The following is a 15,351-nucleotide window of genomic DNA, read 5'->3' on the forward strand; positions in this document are numbered from 1 at the left end:
TTCTTGATATTAAAGCACCAGTCCCCAGCAACAGTGCCAAAAAACTTGATAGCCTATTTCGCAAGTGCACGAAATCGCTCAAGTAATATAATGATAAATAAGAGATCATTCCCACGAGACTGAGTTTAATTAAAAAATGAATGCTAATTTTACTAATATCTAAATGATCGAAACTGAATGACAGTGAAAAATAAAATTAACTCTAAAGAACTCAATGAAAGCTGAATCAAAATTCAATTGATAAAGCACTAGGTATATCTGATTTCACTTGGACCAATTATTAATTCCAGCTATTTCGATTAATAATCCAAATTTAATTATTAATGTAAGGATAAATAATTCTAAATTATTTAATAATCTCTCCCGAGTCTTATTAAATATACTAATTAAAATCTATAATCTATCTTCTAATAGTAAAATAGATTTCAATTAGTTCAATAAGCATAGTGATTATTTCCAAGATCCACAGGTCAAATCTTTTGCTCCGCTCCAATTATTATTCCGATGATGTTTGTTATTAACTTCAATTTATAATCTTCCTTCCCAGTACCAATTATAAATCGAAATCAATCAATACCAAAGATAATAATACTTAAAAGTATTAAGTGCAAATAACAAAAATTGCATTAACAAAAAAATTAATACAAGATTCTGGAATTGAAATTAAATCCAAGCTACATTAGGTACCCTGGCTAGAAATTTAGCTTTTCATCATATCAAAATCAAACTCAAGTTTACTTGAATAAAACTTCAAAATCATTCTAACAATGAGTTCTTAAAAATAAATTCAAAGTAAACAAGAGAAAGAATTAAAAACTCTGAAGGAATTGCAGAGCTGAATGAATCCTCTCTTCAAATCTTCCAGATACTCCAAACTCTCCTTGCTTGATTTCTAGCTTTCAAAGATGATACTCCTCCTCTCTCCTGCTGGTGTTTTAGGATCCTTAAATAAGGCTAGGCTAGGGTTAAAGTGATATTTTTCTCATGATTTTATTCTATATATCATTCTTTTTATTTGGTATAGAATCTCTCCTCCTTTGGATAGGCTTTAAGCAATCACCCGCATCTACTCCTTATGCTGCCCAAATTTTTTGATTTTATTATAATTTCATAGTAAAAGAAGGAAAGGAGGCATGGTTAATTAGAGGAGAAGAATTTTTCCTTTCTGGGTCCTCAAAATCTGCAAAACAAGGTAAGGTTTCGGCTGCCCAAATCAAGTTTTCCAAGAATTGGTTCCAATTCTTTCTCAGTTTGCTCCTCATGTAGAATTAGTTTGGACTCTGATTTTCTTCCATTTAATTCTTTCCAAGATAGCTCTTTGCCACCCAAAATTGGTTGCCATATCAGATCTTTGTGCCAAGAAACACTAAGAAGAATCTGGGTGTATGGGTGTTTCTTTTGTGTCCAACATTGTTACCAACTTCAACCTACTGTAGCCACCTCATCTGGAATCCAAATTCAATTCTGTAAATTATGTTCCTTTCTTGCTTCTCTTATAATTTTGTTGGATCTAATCTTGCTCAATTTGGAGTCCTGTAGCTTACCTTTTAGGGTCCTCACACCAAAATATCCAGAATTTAGATTGATTGACTAGATGGGAGAGATTAACTGCTTGATTTATTTCTTACCTCTAGTTTCTTTTCTGGCTGATGATCCAAAAGGATAAGGTGTGGGGTCTATTGATATCTTGATTTGGTTATTCTGCTTTGAGATGGACTCTGATTTTGATGCAAGACCTGATACTCCGGATGACAAACCCTGCTGAATCGGACTCAACCAATTTCACTTAATTTGACCTTTAAAACATGGTTAAGCCCAATTAATGTGACCTGGCTTAATTACCTGCAATTGACATAAAACATATCAGGTTCTTATATTTATTTAGTTAATTATTATATCAATTTCATCAAAATCATTAAAAACTAATAATAATAATTACTATAAAAATACAATACATCAAGACGTATGCCTTGACTCATAGGGAAGTAACCTCTTTTACTTCCTCTATATTGAATCTCTTCAATATAAGGTCTATATCTTAGATTGAGATAAGCCTAACATCCTTTTAGATCTACTCTATAGATCCTAATATCCAGTATATAGGATGCTTCTCCCAAGTCTTTCATGAAAAATTGATTTGATAGCTATGTTTTAACCGATTGAAGCATTGGGACATCATTCCCAATCAGTAATATGTCATCGATATAAAGAACTAAGAAGATAATGGCACTCCCACTTATCTTCTTATATACATCTTCTTAGAGAGACGTATGCCTTGACTCACAGGGAAGTAACCTCTTTTACTTGCCTCTATATTGAATCTCTTCAATATAAGGTTATATACTTAGATTGAGATAAGCCTAACATCCTTTTAGATCTATCTCTATAGATCCTAATATCCAGTATATAGGATGCTTCTCCCAAGTCTTTTTGAAAAATTGATTTGATAGCTATTTTTAACCGATTGAAGCATTGGGACATCATTCCTAATCAGTAATATGTCATCGATATAAAGAACTAAGAAGATAATGGCACTCCCACTTATCTTCTTATATACACAAGATTCATCCATATTTTTTATGAAGCCAAACTATTTGGCCATAGTATCAAAGCAAATGTTTCATCTCCTTGATGCTTGCTTTAATCCATAAATAAATTTTCTTAGCTTGTACACTTGATTTGCTCTCTCATTTGAGATAAATTCCTCTGGCTGTGTCATGTAGACTTTTTGGTCAAGATTTTTATTGAGGAAAGCAGCCTTAATATTCATCTGTCAGATTTATAGTCATAGTATGTAGCTATTGTAAGCAAAATCTTGATGGACTTGAGCATAGCCACTGGTGAGAAGGTTTCATCATAGTCAATTCCTTATCTTTGTTTAAAATCTTTCGCTACCAATCTAACCTTGTAGGTATCAACTTGGCCATCTGCACCAATCTTCTTTTTGAAGATCCATTTATAGCCTATTGTGGTTACACCCTCAAGCAAATCAACCAAAGTCTATATTTGGTTGGCTATCATGGAGTTCATTTCAGATTTTATGGCTTTCCCCATTTATCAGAGTCCTCACTTATAATAGCTTCTGAATATGTCAGTGGATCATCATTCTCAAGGATATTGGCTTCATTGTTATTCCCAATGACAAAGCCATATCTTATAGGTATATGACGAACTTTTTCTGATCTTCGGAGAGGAGGTATGTGTTATGGATATATTTCTTCATTTGGTACTTGTGGTTGAGGATTTTGTTTAGGAATATCCATGTTTATTTGTAGGTTATTAACTTCTTGAAGTTCAATTATCCTCCCACTAGCCTCTTCTTGGATAAACTCCCTTTCCAAGAAAGTAGCATGCCTACTAACAATTATTTTTTGTTCAATAGGTATATAGAAGTAGTATCCAATACTCTCTTGTGGATAACCTACAAACCTATATTTTTAGATCTAACACTTAACTTATGTCAAAATTAGTTTTAATATAAGTCAGATAGCCCCAAATCTTAAAATGCTTAAGACTAGTCTTTCTACCCTTCCATAATTCATGTGGAGTGCTAGAAACAGCTTTAGAAGGTACCCTGTTTAAAACATATGTAGCAATTTTCAAGGCATATCCTCAGAAAGATATTGGTAGATCAGTGAAGCACATCATAGACTGCACCATGTCTAACAAGGTATGATTTTTCCTTTCCGCTGCATCATTTAATTATGGTATGTAAGGAGGGATCCATTCAGAAAGAATACCTTTGGACATAAGATGATCAAGAAATTCACTAGATAAGTATTCTCCTGCTCAATCAGATCGAAGGACCTTAATATTTTTTCAGTTTATTTCTCGATCAAGCTTTGATACTCTTTAAATTTATCAAAAGCTTCAGATTTATATTGTATAAAAAATACATATCCGAACCTAGATAGATTATTAATAAATATGATGAAATAAGAATATTCTTTTCTAGCCTGAGTTGTTATAGGCCCACATATATTAGGCTATACAAGAGCCAATAGCTCGTTTGCCCTTTCTTCACATCCAATAAAAGGAGTCTTAGTCATTTTTTCTATGAGACAAGATTCACAAGTCCCATATGATTCAAAATCACATGAGTTAAAGAATATATCTTATATAACTTGTTTATTCTTGAGTCACTAATATGACCAAGATGGCAATGTCAGAGATATGTCTCATTAATATCCTCTCCTTTTTTTTTATATTCATATTAATATAAAAAATTCTATCATTAAGTGACAAAACTAGAAGACCATTATCTATAAAACTAATGCCAAAGATTTTATTAGAATGAATAATAAAGCAACTATTGCCCTTTACATTTATTTCAAAATCTTATCTTAATAACAAGGGTATAGATATTATATTCCTAATTATCTTTGGCATATAGTAGTAGTTTTTTAGTTTCAAAACCCTGTCGAAAGGTAACTTTAGTAGATAGGTGCCTATAGCTTCGACGTATATGGTCTCTCTACTAGCGCTAAATAGCTTAAAATCATCTTTCTTCAACCTTCGAATTTTCTACAGTCCCTGCAAAGATTTGCAGATGTGTGAACCACAGGCGATATCTAATACCCAAAAATTACTAGCTGAATGACTTAATGATAAAGCAATTTGTATCATATACATATCCTTTTATACAGTGCTTACAGCTTGCTTCATGCTTGCAAGAAAACTCTTGCAATTCTTTTTCCAATATCCTAGTTTGCTGTAGTGAAAACAGGTGACATCCTTTGCCTTCTTCTTCTTGAAGGTGCTACTCTTAGGATTCAATTTTTGTTTTAAACCCTTTTTGCTGGTTTTTTTTTTTGTTCATAAGAAGAATAGTACCCTTCTCTCCCTTGATGTGGGTTTTTGCTACCTTAAGCATATTAAGTAGCTCTGACAATGATGTGTCTAGCTTGTTCATATGATAGTTGATTACAAACTGAGAGAAGGAGTCTGGAAGAGATTACAGTATCAGATCCTGACTGAGTTCACCATCCATGTGGAAATCTAATTGACTTAATCTAATAATCAAGCCAATGAGTTTAAGCACATGGGCTTTAACTGGTGTGCTCTCAATCATCCTGGCTTGAAAAAACTGCTTGGATATTTCATATCTAGTAGTCCGACTTTGTTCTCTATATAACTTCTTAAGGTTAAGAAGTATAGATTGAGAATCCATTTTCTCATGTTGCCTTTGCAGCTCGTTGCTCATGGAGGCCAACATGATGCACTTGACAGTAGTACTATCATTCTACCATATTTTATGTGGCTTTCTCCTCCTCAATCGCATCTTTCACAATAGAATCAAGGTTGGGAGTATCCAAAATGTAGGAGATCCTTTTATGCACAAAAAAATACACAAGTTCCTCATCCAGCCCATAAAGTTTAGATCGATCAACTTATTATTATCTAAGATGCTTCGCAATGAGAGTGAAGAAGCTATAATGAAATTATTTACATAACAAAAACAATATATAATCAGACCACTTATAATGATATTCAAAACAAGATAAGATCTTTTATCTAATTATATTTTTTACTATTTTATCGGATACCATAGTCCTTTCCTATGGTAAATGAGAAATCATATCTTGATTTCTGAAGTGGGGTTGAGATCCTCATTCCTTATATCAATCTTATGGTTACACAATAAATCTCTATGAGTTCAAAGGTAGGAGACCCTTTCCAATTGCATCCCATGCAACTCTCAATAATATTCTTGTCTCTAAAACTTTTATAGCCTTGTGATTACACAATAAATTATAAAGTTTTAGTTAAGTTAGACCCTCCATTTTCATATAGTCAGATTTGAATAATGCTACGCTTGTGGTTACACAACAAAGCAGCATATTCAAAAATATCATAAGCATCTAATATGCACCAGAACTATATTACAACTGTCTCCATAGTAGGTCTTGTAGTTACATAATGAACCTACTATAGTTTTAGTCATAACATAGACCTACCATAAAGAAAAGCCCCTAGTAGTAATTTTTTTTAACATCAAGCAATCCTAATTTAAGATTCGAACTAACCCAATTGGCCAGAAAAATGTTAAAACAAAATTGGTGGGAGTCCTTCCATTGCTTTTCTAGAAACCAATAAGTTGGCCAAACCAGTGAACGAAATCAATTAAATAACCACTAGACTTGAAACACTCCCAAACACCAATTGATTTAATCAATTTAAGAATTGATTAGCTTATAGTTGCTTATCACTATAACTTAATATAATTTTAATGAGAGTTTTTTATGGTCTTATGCACATCCTTATGCTATAACGAAAATTTGAACATGCTACAATCAAAGTAACAAAACATCATATGGTATGCAAGATGATAGTTATTTCATCATTCTAGGATAACCATTTACCACATAGCAGACGTCACTGCTATGCTAGGGCAACCTTACAGAATGATGGATAACCAATTCTAAACATATCTCTAATGTTGATTAGGGTTTTGATGCTTCGTCAGAAATTAAAACTCCTAATCAGTACTAATCAAAAATATATATATACACTAAAAATACTCTTTGATTACATTAATTAAGAAAGGCTCTGATATCACTGCTAGATTTCGGAGAGCGCAACGGAAGATAGAATTCAAATTTTTTCTTGAAACTCAAGTCTCTCAAAATTCAAAACCCTAGGACCCCCTTACCATGCAGTCAAAATAACTAATAGATATAGAACTCATACTTGTTAAGTTGATGAAGAAAGGAAAGAAGCCATAATCGATTCCATAGGATCCCTAAGTATGAGTCCTCCAACATGGATCCATACAGAAAGTTGATCAAAGAATTGCTTTGACAGAACTTTGTCTATGAACTGCTTCACCAATTGAGTCTCTTAGCCTAACCTGGACCAAGATCCCTCTCAGATGAACCCTTAGCCTTTCTTCCTCACTCTCTCTACTCTCTAAATTACTTTCTACTCTCTTTCTAAGCCTTGTCTTGAAATCTGTAGACTTGTCTTAAAAGAAGAACTATGTCCTAACAAGACAAGGAAGAGAGAGGGATTGATTTGTCTGAGAGTTTGAGTGCCTTGAACTCTCGATATGAGTCCTATTTATAGGAGCAAAAGGGGTGTAAAAAAGGGCTCAAATATGCCTCTTCATGTGCCCCTCAAATCAGCATATCAAAAAATTAAGATACCTATTTGAGAAGGACTCTTAATTTTTAGATATGTTGATTCAGGTTCTACTCGTATCTGCTTGCAATCGGATAAGCTTTCAATGAAATGGCATAAGTTTTAAGGTGTGACTATATCCCAATGAGAATGAATTCTGGCATGAAGTTGTGATTCCTTGAGTTGTTTCATCCCACACGCACCAAGAATTTAGGGGCATTTGACACCTCATCTGGCCATAGCAAACTTTAAAGTTTGTGCCACCTAAATACAGGGCTGAGAGGGCTCCACATGGATCTTAATTTTAGATTAAAAGGATTTTCAAAACCTCTTAACCAAACAAAACAATACAGGATTTTATTTTATGGCATCCTTCCATGTTTTGGTGTCCATACAAAGACTCCACGCCAATTTAAAAAATTAAATCTTGATCTTATCATAATTAAAGGGGCATGGAAGGCTTTCTTTCTATCTAAAAACCACTAAAAATAAAGTAATTAACATGTAGAAGGACTCTTGGTCCTTCTACTCGCAACTTTCATTCCGTCGCACAAACATGGCATGCCCAGAGTCCAAGCCCCTTCGAACTCTTTGATATGGGTGTGGATAAGGCTTGGGGATGCCCAAACTTGGCTATCCCCTTTAGGCTCGAACCAACCAGGATCTTAAATAAATAAGCCCAATTAAATAAGGTTTAAGTCAATCTAATTTGACTAGGAGCTTGAGTTAGCCAACAAGTGCTAGCTTATTAATTAGCCACCTAATTATGTTCAATTGACCCATAAAATGAATCCAATTAATTCTTTGATCAATTTTTTGATATGTGTGACCCATTAGATTTCACATCCAGTTAACAGTAGGTCTAGGTGCATATTGACCAAGTTAGATCAGAGTCGATCTAATCAATTTAGGTCAAATTACATGTCGAGCCAAGTTATCCAATTAAAATTCTTTCTAATTGACTCATGAATTAAACTCTTAATTTATAAAAATCTATAAGATAAGATTGATGTCTAGCAATGTATCATGTCTATCCAGAAGATATAAAATTCAATAAAAATTTTAAAAATATCTTTCAGTGATAAGTTACCGTACAATTCAATCTTTTGATCAACCTTCATCTCGAATAAATGATGAGGATGGAATTAAGTCAAACCCTAACATTTATTCATATGGATCTCATCCTGCTAATGAAGACTCGATTAAAAAAATATTAGAAATCATTTCAAATCTTCTTCTACTTTGATCAAAGACTTTTTGAGTCATCATTTGATGAGATAGCTTAGGATGACAACTCTTCTTATCAGGAGTGATCGATTCCTTGTTGACCGAACTCATAATCTTCATACACAATTCACCATAGCCGAAACACCCCATTCATGACTTAGTCATGAGTGAGTATGAACTAAAATATAGGTTCATATGAATAAGATCTCATGGTGGTCTCAGATCTAAGGATCAATTGCACAACTCCCACTTATAGAACCTTTTTTTGACATGTATGTAAGACTTCCATAAGAAGTTCTCTTTTAGTAGGTCAATTCAGTGAACTCATTATCTAATGAGCACTCACATCCTTGTATAGTATCTCACACAAATGGCTTGTAAAATCAGCCACCCTCTCTATTGAGCATACATAGGATGTGCCAGTCTATCCAAAATATTGATCCTCAACTCAATGCTCCTATGACTAGAAATAATTTTAGATTAGAATTTTAGGATTTCAGATCTTACAGACATGACCACTTCATGACCTCAAAACTATTGCCCTAATTTATAGGGTTCATCATTATCTTTTAAACATAGAAAAACACAGTTATAAATGATGAATCAAAGATTGTCTTTATTAATCTATGAATGTCAATACATGAGTTGGGATTTTACAAAGATAAGTGCCATCAAATATAAATTCGATTGGCTTTAGGGCACCTATCTTTCAAACTTCTAGGACATACATCTAACAACCTCTCATTTAGACTAAAACCAATTGGCCATTAATCTAAGTCCCATCTTCTCAAGATAGACTTCCATCTTTAGCTGGCTCAATTATTTTATCAATGGGTTTACCACATTATCTGTCGAGTCTACTCTTCACATCTCGATATATTTTTTTTTAGATAGTTGCATATGATATAGAACTGTCGCTCGATGTGCTTTGATTTTTTATGAGACCTCAGCTTCTTAGCAAGTGCTATGGTTCCATTGTTGTCACAATAAAGTGGTACGGCATCCGATGTCATTACCCCAAGCTCTACGATGAACTTGTTGAACTAGAAGCCTTTCTTTGCACCATCTGAAGTAGCAATTATGGTGAATTTCAGTGCAGGGGTAAAACAGTAATTTTGAAAATTTTTAAAATTATAATTTTATAATGAAAATTATTAATTAATCTAATTAATTAACATATATTAACCCTACATAAAGATCTAAATATGATATATATAACATGCATTTAAATTTAAAATTTTGAATTCTACAGTAAATGTTTTACTGTTATGTGTTCAGAACACATTACCTTCGTGTAGGTAGTCGATCGCTGTAATTTGATCACCATCGAAAAGATCTGATCATCACAATACAGCCACACAGTATGTCTGGCCTCCATGGATCGTCCACATGAAGCTCCCATCTGATCGGCTCCTCACGAATGCTAGTTCATTGCAGAACCCTTTTGACTGTTGATGTTGATCGAACTCCTTCGATCGGTATCTGTCAATTTCTTGGATGCTCCAGATCATTAGTAGAGATAGTAGAGAGGTTGATGAAGCTCTCCCTAAAATTTGATAGACTCACAACACTCGTAGCTCACCTTCTCACTTCCGAACCCTAGGCAGAAACCCTAGGGTACTCACAAAAGACCCTGCCCCTTTCTCTCTTCTTTTCTTTTCTTTTCTTTTCTTTTCTCATGCAGAAGGCCTTTCTCATGCCATCCTTTTTCTCTCAGATCAGATATCGCATGCCCCACCTTCTCTTTCTTGTTAAAATGGTACAAAACCATATCTTTACAGTATTTTCACCGTGTGAGAGGATAAAGCTAGGTGGTTGCTCACCTGAATTCAAATCGAATTTGAATTCAAATGCCAACCAACCTATTCTTATCCACTCAAGGCATGAGAAGAGAAGGGGCGTGGGTTCTTTGTGCATGGAGAATTTACACGAGAAACTTTTTCTCGTGTAGAGCAAGTGGCGCACAAGTGGATAAGGTGGCGCATGGGATTAGTTGCTCATTCAAATTCAAACATCATTTGAATTTGAATGGCCAACTAATCAATCTTTATCCACTCAAATGGTGCACAAGGGAGGAGCGTGGGAAGGCTTCTACGTGGAAGAAAATTCATGAGAACTTGTTTCTCATGAATTCAAATAGGTGCAGGTGGGTGAGGTGGCGCAGGGAGATAAGTCAAAGGTGGTTTGAAATTTTAAACCAATCTAATTGAACCAACTTTATCAAAATAGGTTAGGCACAATTAGACTAAGTTAAACCCAACACAATTAGTCTTAATTAGGCTCAATAAAATCTTAATCAAATCAGGAATTGACTAAGCCAACCCTTGATCAGATCAGGGACCAAACCACCTCGGCGATTAGGTCAACTCTTAACCTAATCGGGTCAAACTCAACTGAATCCAATTCAATTGGACTTGATCCAAAAATAATTACTCAATCAAATTGAGTTAATTAGCAATCAAATCACTAATTAAACTTCTCATAAATACTGAGTCCAAATCCGATGGGCAATCGGGCATCAAAGTCCATCGATATGAAACCTTGATCGAAGAGTCCCAAACCAGTGGGACTCTTGACCCGGTACCCAAAATGTGTAGAACTCATGATCAGAGAATCTTGATTCTCGATCACAGAGTTCTAGACACGTAGGACTCAGAGTCTCCAAGTATTAGGACTCTTGGTCGAAGAGTCCCAGTCCACTGGGACTCTTCACCAGCCATCAGATCAGATAGGAACCTCTAATGTGTGCGACCCCACAGGTTCGAACCTAAGCCGGTAGCATAGGAACCAATTCCTATACTAATCGAAGTAACCATCTAGCAATGGTACCTGACATCTGGATAGATCGAATAGTCACAATCGCAACATTCAGAACCTACGCGAATATGGTTACTGTATAATTCATCCCTTTTGACCCCAGTGTATAGGACGACTCAGGGTTAAACTATCAACCCTGATCAGATCATCCGAATCGTGCTCAACTCAAATAGTCTTGTGACTCCTCACTAGGACTACCCTGACCAAGGTTTTGCTAAATTGAAACACGACTGTACACAGCTCCTGACTGGAGTGGTCAATCCCATCTTGACACACGCACCGATAAGTCAAGTACTTGACTACACCCAGCAACCTTCCATCACTGAATTAAAAATTCAGGTAGTCCAGTGCCTATGTGCAGTGAGTTGCTTGCAAGTCACCATGCGGTCTCAGGTCGGAGGGACAGTTGTACCCATATCCTATTGGAGTAAATCTTGACAGCAGAAAAAGCTCCGGAGTCGGTCACGTTCAGTACAGATGTATCCTTACATCTCACCTGTATGCCATACCAGTGTCTCCACACTCCTTGGTTAAGAGGACAACCAACCTATATGGCATACAATGACCTATGCTTGATAAACATTGTTGTCCTTGGTAACAACGTATCTTTGGTCACAAACAGGTTTAAGGACTAAATGACAAATCTTCCTTTGTCGAGTCTAAATAGTTCTAAGGACTTCACCACAACACAGGAGTTCATTAGAAGATGAAATAATTTGTGATGAAAAATATCAAAATAACTTTTATTAATTTATAATTTATATACTAATACAAGAAAGAGCACAACCATCAACAGGTTGACGATTGGCTTTGGGACACTATTCCCAACAATCTCCCACTTGGCCTAAAGCCAATCGGTGCAGTATCTAATACCAATCTTTGACTTGAAGTCGTCGAACTCCTTCACTGCAATGGCTTTAGTGAATGGGTCGGTCAGATTCTCCTTTCCGTCGATCTTCTGAAGGTTGACGTCACCTCTATCCATAATTTTTGGATAAGATGGTAGCGGCGCAGAATATGTTTCGTCCGCTGGTGTGCCTTCGGTTCCTTCGCCTGAGCAATGGCTCCAGAGCTGTCACAATAGAGCAGAACTGGACCAACAAGGGAGGGTGCTACTCGAGCTCGGTGATGAATTTTCTCAGCCACACCACTTCTTTTGCAGCATCTGATGCAGCGACATACTCTGCCTTGCAAACTGAATCTGCCACAGTGTGCTACTTGAAACTCTTCCAACAGATAGCCCCACCATTAAGGGTAAAAATAAATCCGACACACTCTTGCTGTCATCATGATCAGACTGGAAACTGAAGTCTGTAAACCCTATAAGTCTCAAGTCTGATTCACCATAAACAAGCCACTGGTCCTTAGTATTTCTTAAATACTTCAGGATGGTTTTAACAACCTTCCAGTGATTCTCTCCTGGATCAGATTGGTATCTACTCACTACCCCTAGTGAGTATGCCACATCTGGTCGTGTACATGTCATGACGTACATGATAGATCCCACTGCCGAAGCATATGGAATTCTACCCATACGCTCTCTCTCTTGAGGTGTTGTCAGACAATTCCTCTTCGAGAGAGAAATTCCATGGCCTATCGGTAGATAGCCTTTCTTCGAATTCTCCATGCTGAACCTCTTTAGCATAGTATCAATGTACGTGAACTGAGATAAGCCAAGCAACCTTTTAGATCTATCCCTATAGATCCTCATCCCTAGGATGTAGGAAGCTTCTCCCAGATCCTTCATGGAGAACTGTGACGACAGCCAAATCTTTATTCCCTGTAATGCAGGGACATTATTCTCGATTAAGAGAATGTCATCCACATACAATACAAGAAATACCACTACTGGACCATTAGCCCACTTATAAATGCAGGGCTCTTCTCCATTCTTAACGAAGCCATACGTCTTGATCGTCCTATCAAAATGTATGTTCCAACTCCGGGATGCCTGCTTAAGTCCATAAATGGACCTCTGTAGCCTGCACACCTTAGACTCATCTGTGGATGTGAACTCTTCAGGTTGTATCATATACACCTCTTCGTCCAGCTCTCCATTTAGGAAAGCAATCTTCATATCCATCTGCCAGATTTCATAGTCCAGATGGGCAGCTATCACAAGCATAATCTGAATAGATTTGAGCATTGCCACAGGAGAAAACGTCTCATCATAGTCTATACCATAACGTTGACGATATTCCTTGGCAACCAGACGGGCTTTATAGGTCTCTACCTTTCCGTCTGCGCCCCTCTTCCTCTTGAAGACCCACTTACACCCTATGAGTTTTACTCCTTCGGGTGGGTCAACCAATGTCCACACATCGTTGACCTTCATGGACTTCATTTCGGATTTCATGGCCTCTAGCCATTTCTCAGAGTCAGGTCTCTGCATTGCATCCATGTAGGTGATCGGATCTCATCTTTCATCAAGTTCGACAGGATCGCCGTCCCGGACAAGAAATCATAGTATCTGTCCGGTTGACGTAGTACTCTACCAGACCGCCTTAAGGGTGCAGGAACAATGGGCTCCGGATCTGATCTAACCAAATTCGTTCAGGTTTAGCAACTTGTGTCGATTTTTCTACCTGCCGAACTTCCTCAAGTTTGACCTTAGAGGCAACAGTCCCTTCACCAAGGAACTCCTTTTCCAAAAAGATTGCCTTAAGGCTGACAAACACCTTTTGCTCATCAGCTAGGTAGAAATAATATCTTTTGTTCTCTTTTGGATACCCTATGAAATAACACTTGTCAGACCTAGGTCCAAGCTTGTCCGTAATTAAAATTTAACATAAGTCGGACACCCCCAAACTCTAAGATGCGAGAGTACTGGCTTACGTCCTATCCATATCTCATAAGGCATTTTGATTACAGACTTACTCGGAACCCTATTTAGAAGGTAACAAGCTGATTCGAGCGCATATCCCTAGAGGAGATCAGCAGACCAGCAAACCCCATCATGGATCGAACCATGTCCAACAAGGTCCGATTTCTCCTTTCAGACACACCATTATGCTGTGGTGTTCCAGGAGGAGTCCACTGAGAGAGAATCCCATTCTCCCCAAGATATGTCAGAAACTTATTGAAAAGGTATTCACCTCCTCGATCAGATCGAAGAGTTTTAATACACTTTCCAATTTATTTTTCTATCTCATTTCGAATAGTTTGAACATTTCAAACGACTCCGACTTATGCTTCATTAAGTAGACATACCCATACCTCGATAGGTCATCTGTGAAGGTTATGAAGTAGAAATATCCACCTCTTGCACTTGAGCTCATGGGTCCACATACATCAGAATGTATCAGACCCAAGAGTTCACTGGCTCGCTCACTTTTTTCAGAAAAAGATGATTTGGTCATCTTCCCAAGAAGACAGGACTCATCGATTGGAAGTGATTCACAATCACCAACTTCAAGAATTCCTTCTTGAGTCAACCTGTTTATCCTGTTCTTATTGATATGACCTAGCCTACAGTGCCAAAGGTAGACTTCTGACATATTATTCATTCTAGGGCATTTACCGAGGTTTGAACCATATTAACAGGCTGTGATAGTAAGTAAATTCCATTATTTAGTTGTCCAACAAACATTGTAACACCATTCAAAATGATATTGCAAATATTTTTTTTTATTAAAAATTGATAACTGTACATGGCCAAAAGGCCTACAGAAATAATATTTAATAAAAAACTTAGAAAATAGTGACATTCACTCAGAATTACATTACGAGAGTTGATTACAAGGTTCATGATTCCTAAAGCTAGAACTAAAACTTTGCTTCCATCTCCAATGTTCAGGAACCTCTCGCCTTCATCAAATCTACTACTGACCTGCAGACCCTACATCGAATTACAGATATGATAAGCGCTTCCGGTATCCAATACCCAAGCAGTAGTATCACTGATGGAAAAGTTGCAAGGTATTATCATATAATTATCTTGCTTCTTCTTCAGCCTGTTCGGGTCCAGGGAGGCAATGTATAGAGGATAGTTTCTCTTCCAGTGCCCCTGCTTCTTACAAAAGAAGCACTCCGTCTGGCTCTGGTCAAGCTTGCGCTTCTTGATCTGACCCTGTGCAGACGTCCCTGCATGCGGCTACACCTTCTTATTCTTCTTTTTCTTGTTCTTCTTCCTTTCTTAAAGGGTCGACGATCAGAAGAAGACCCTCCCACAACATTCACCGACTCCTT

This window comes from Elaeis guineensis, chromosome 12 (genome assembly GCF_000442705.2).
Source record: "Elaeis guineensis isolate ETL-2024a chromosome 12, EG11, whole genome shotgun sequence".
Taxonomy (NCBI): Eukaryota; Viridiplantae; Streptophyta; class Magnoliopsida; order Arecales; family Arecaceae; genus Elaeis; species Elaeis guineensis.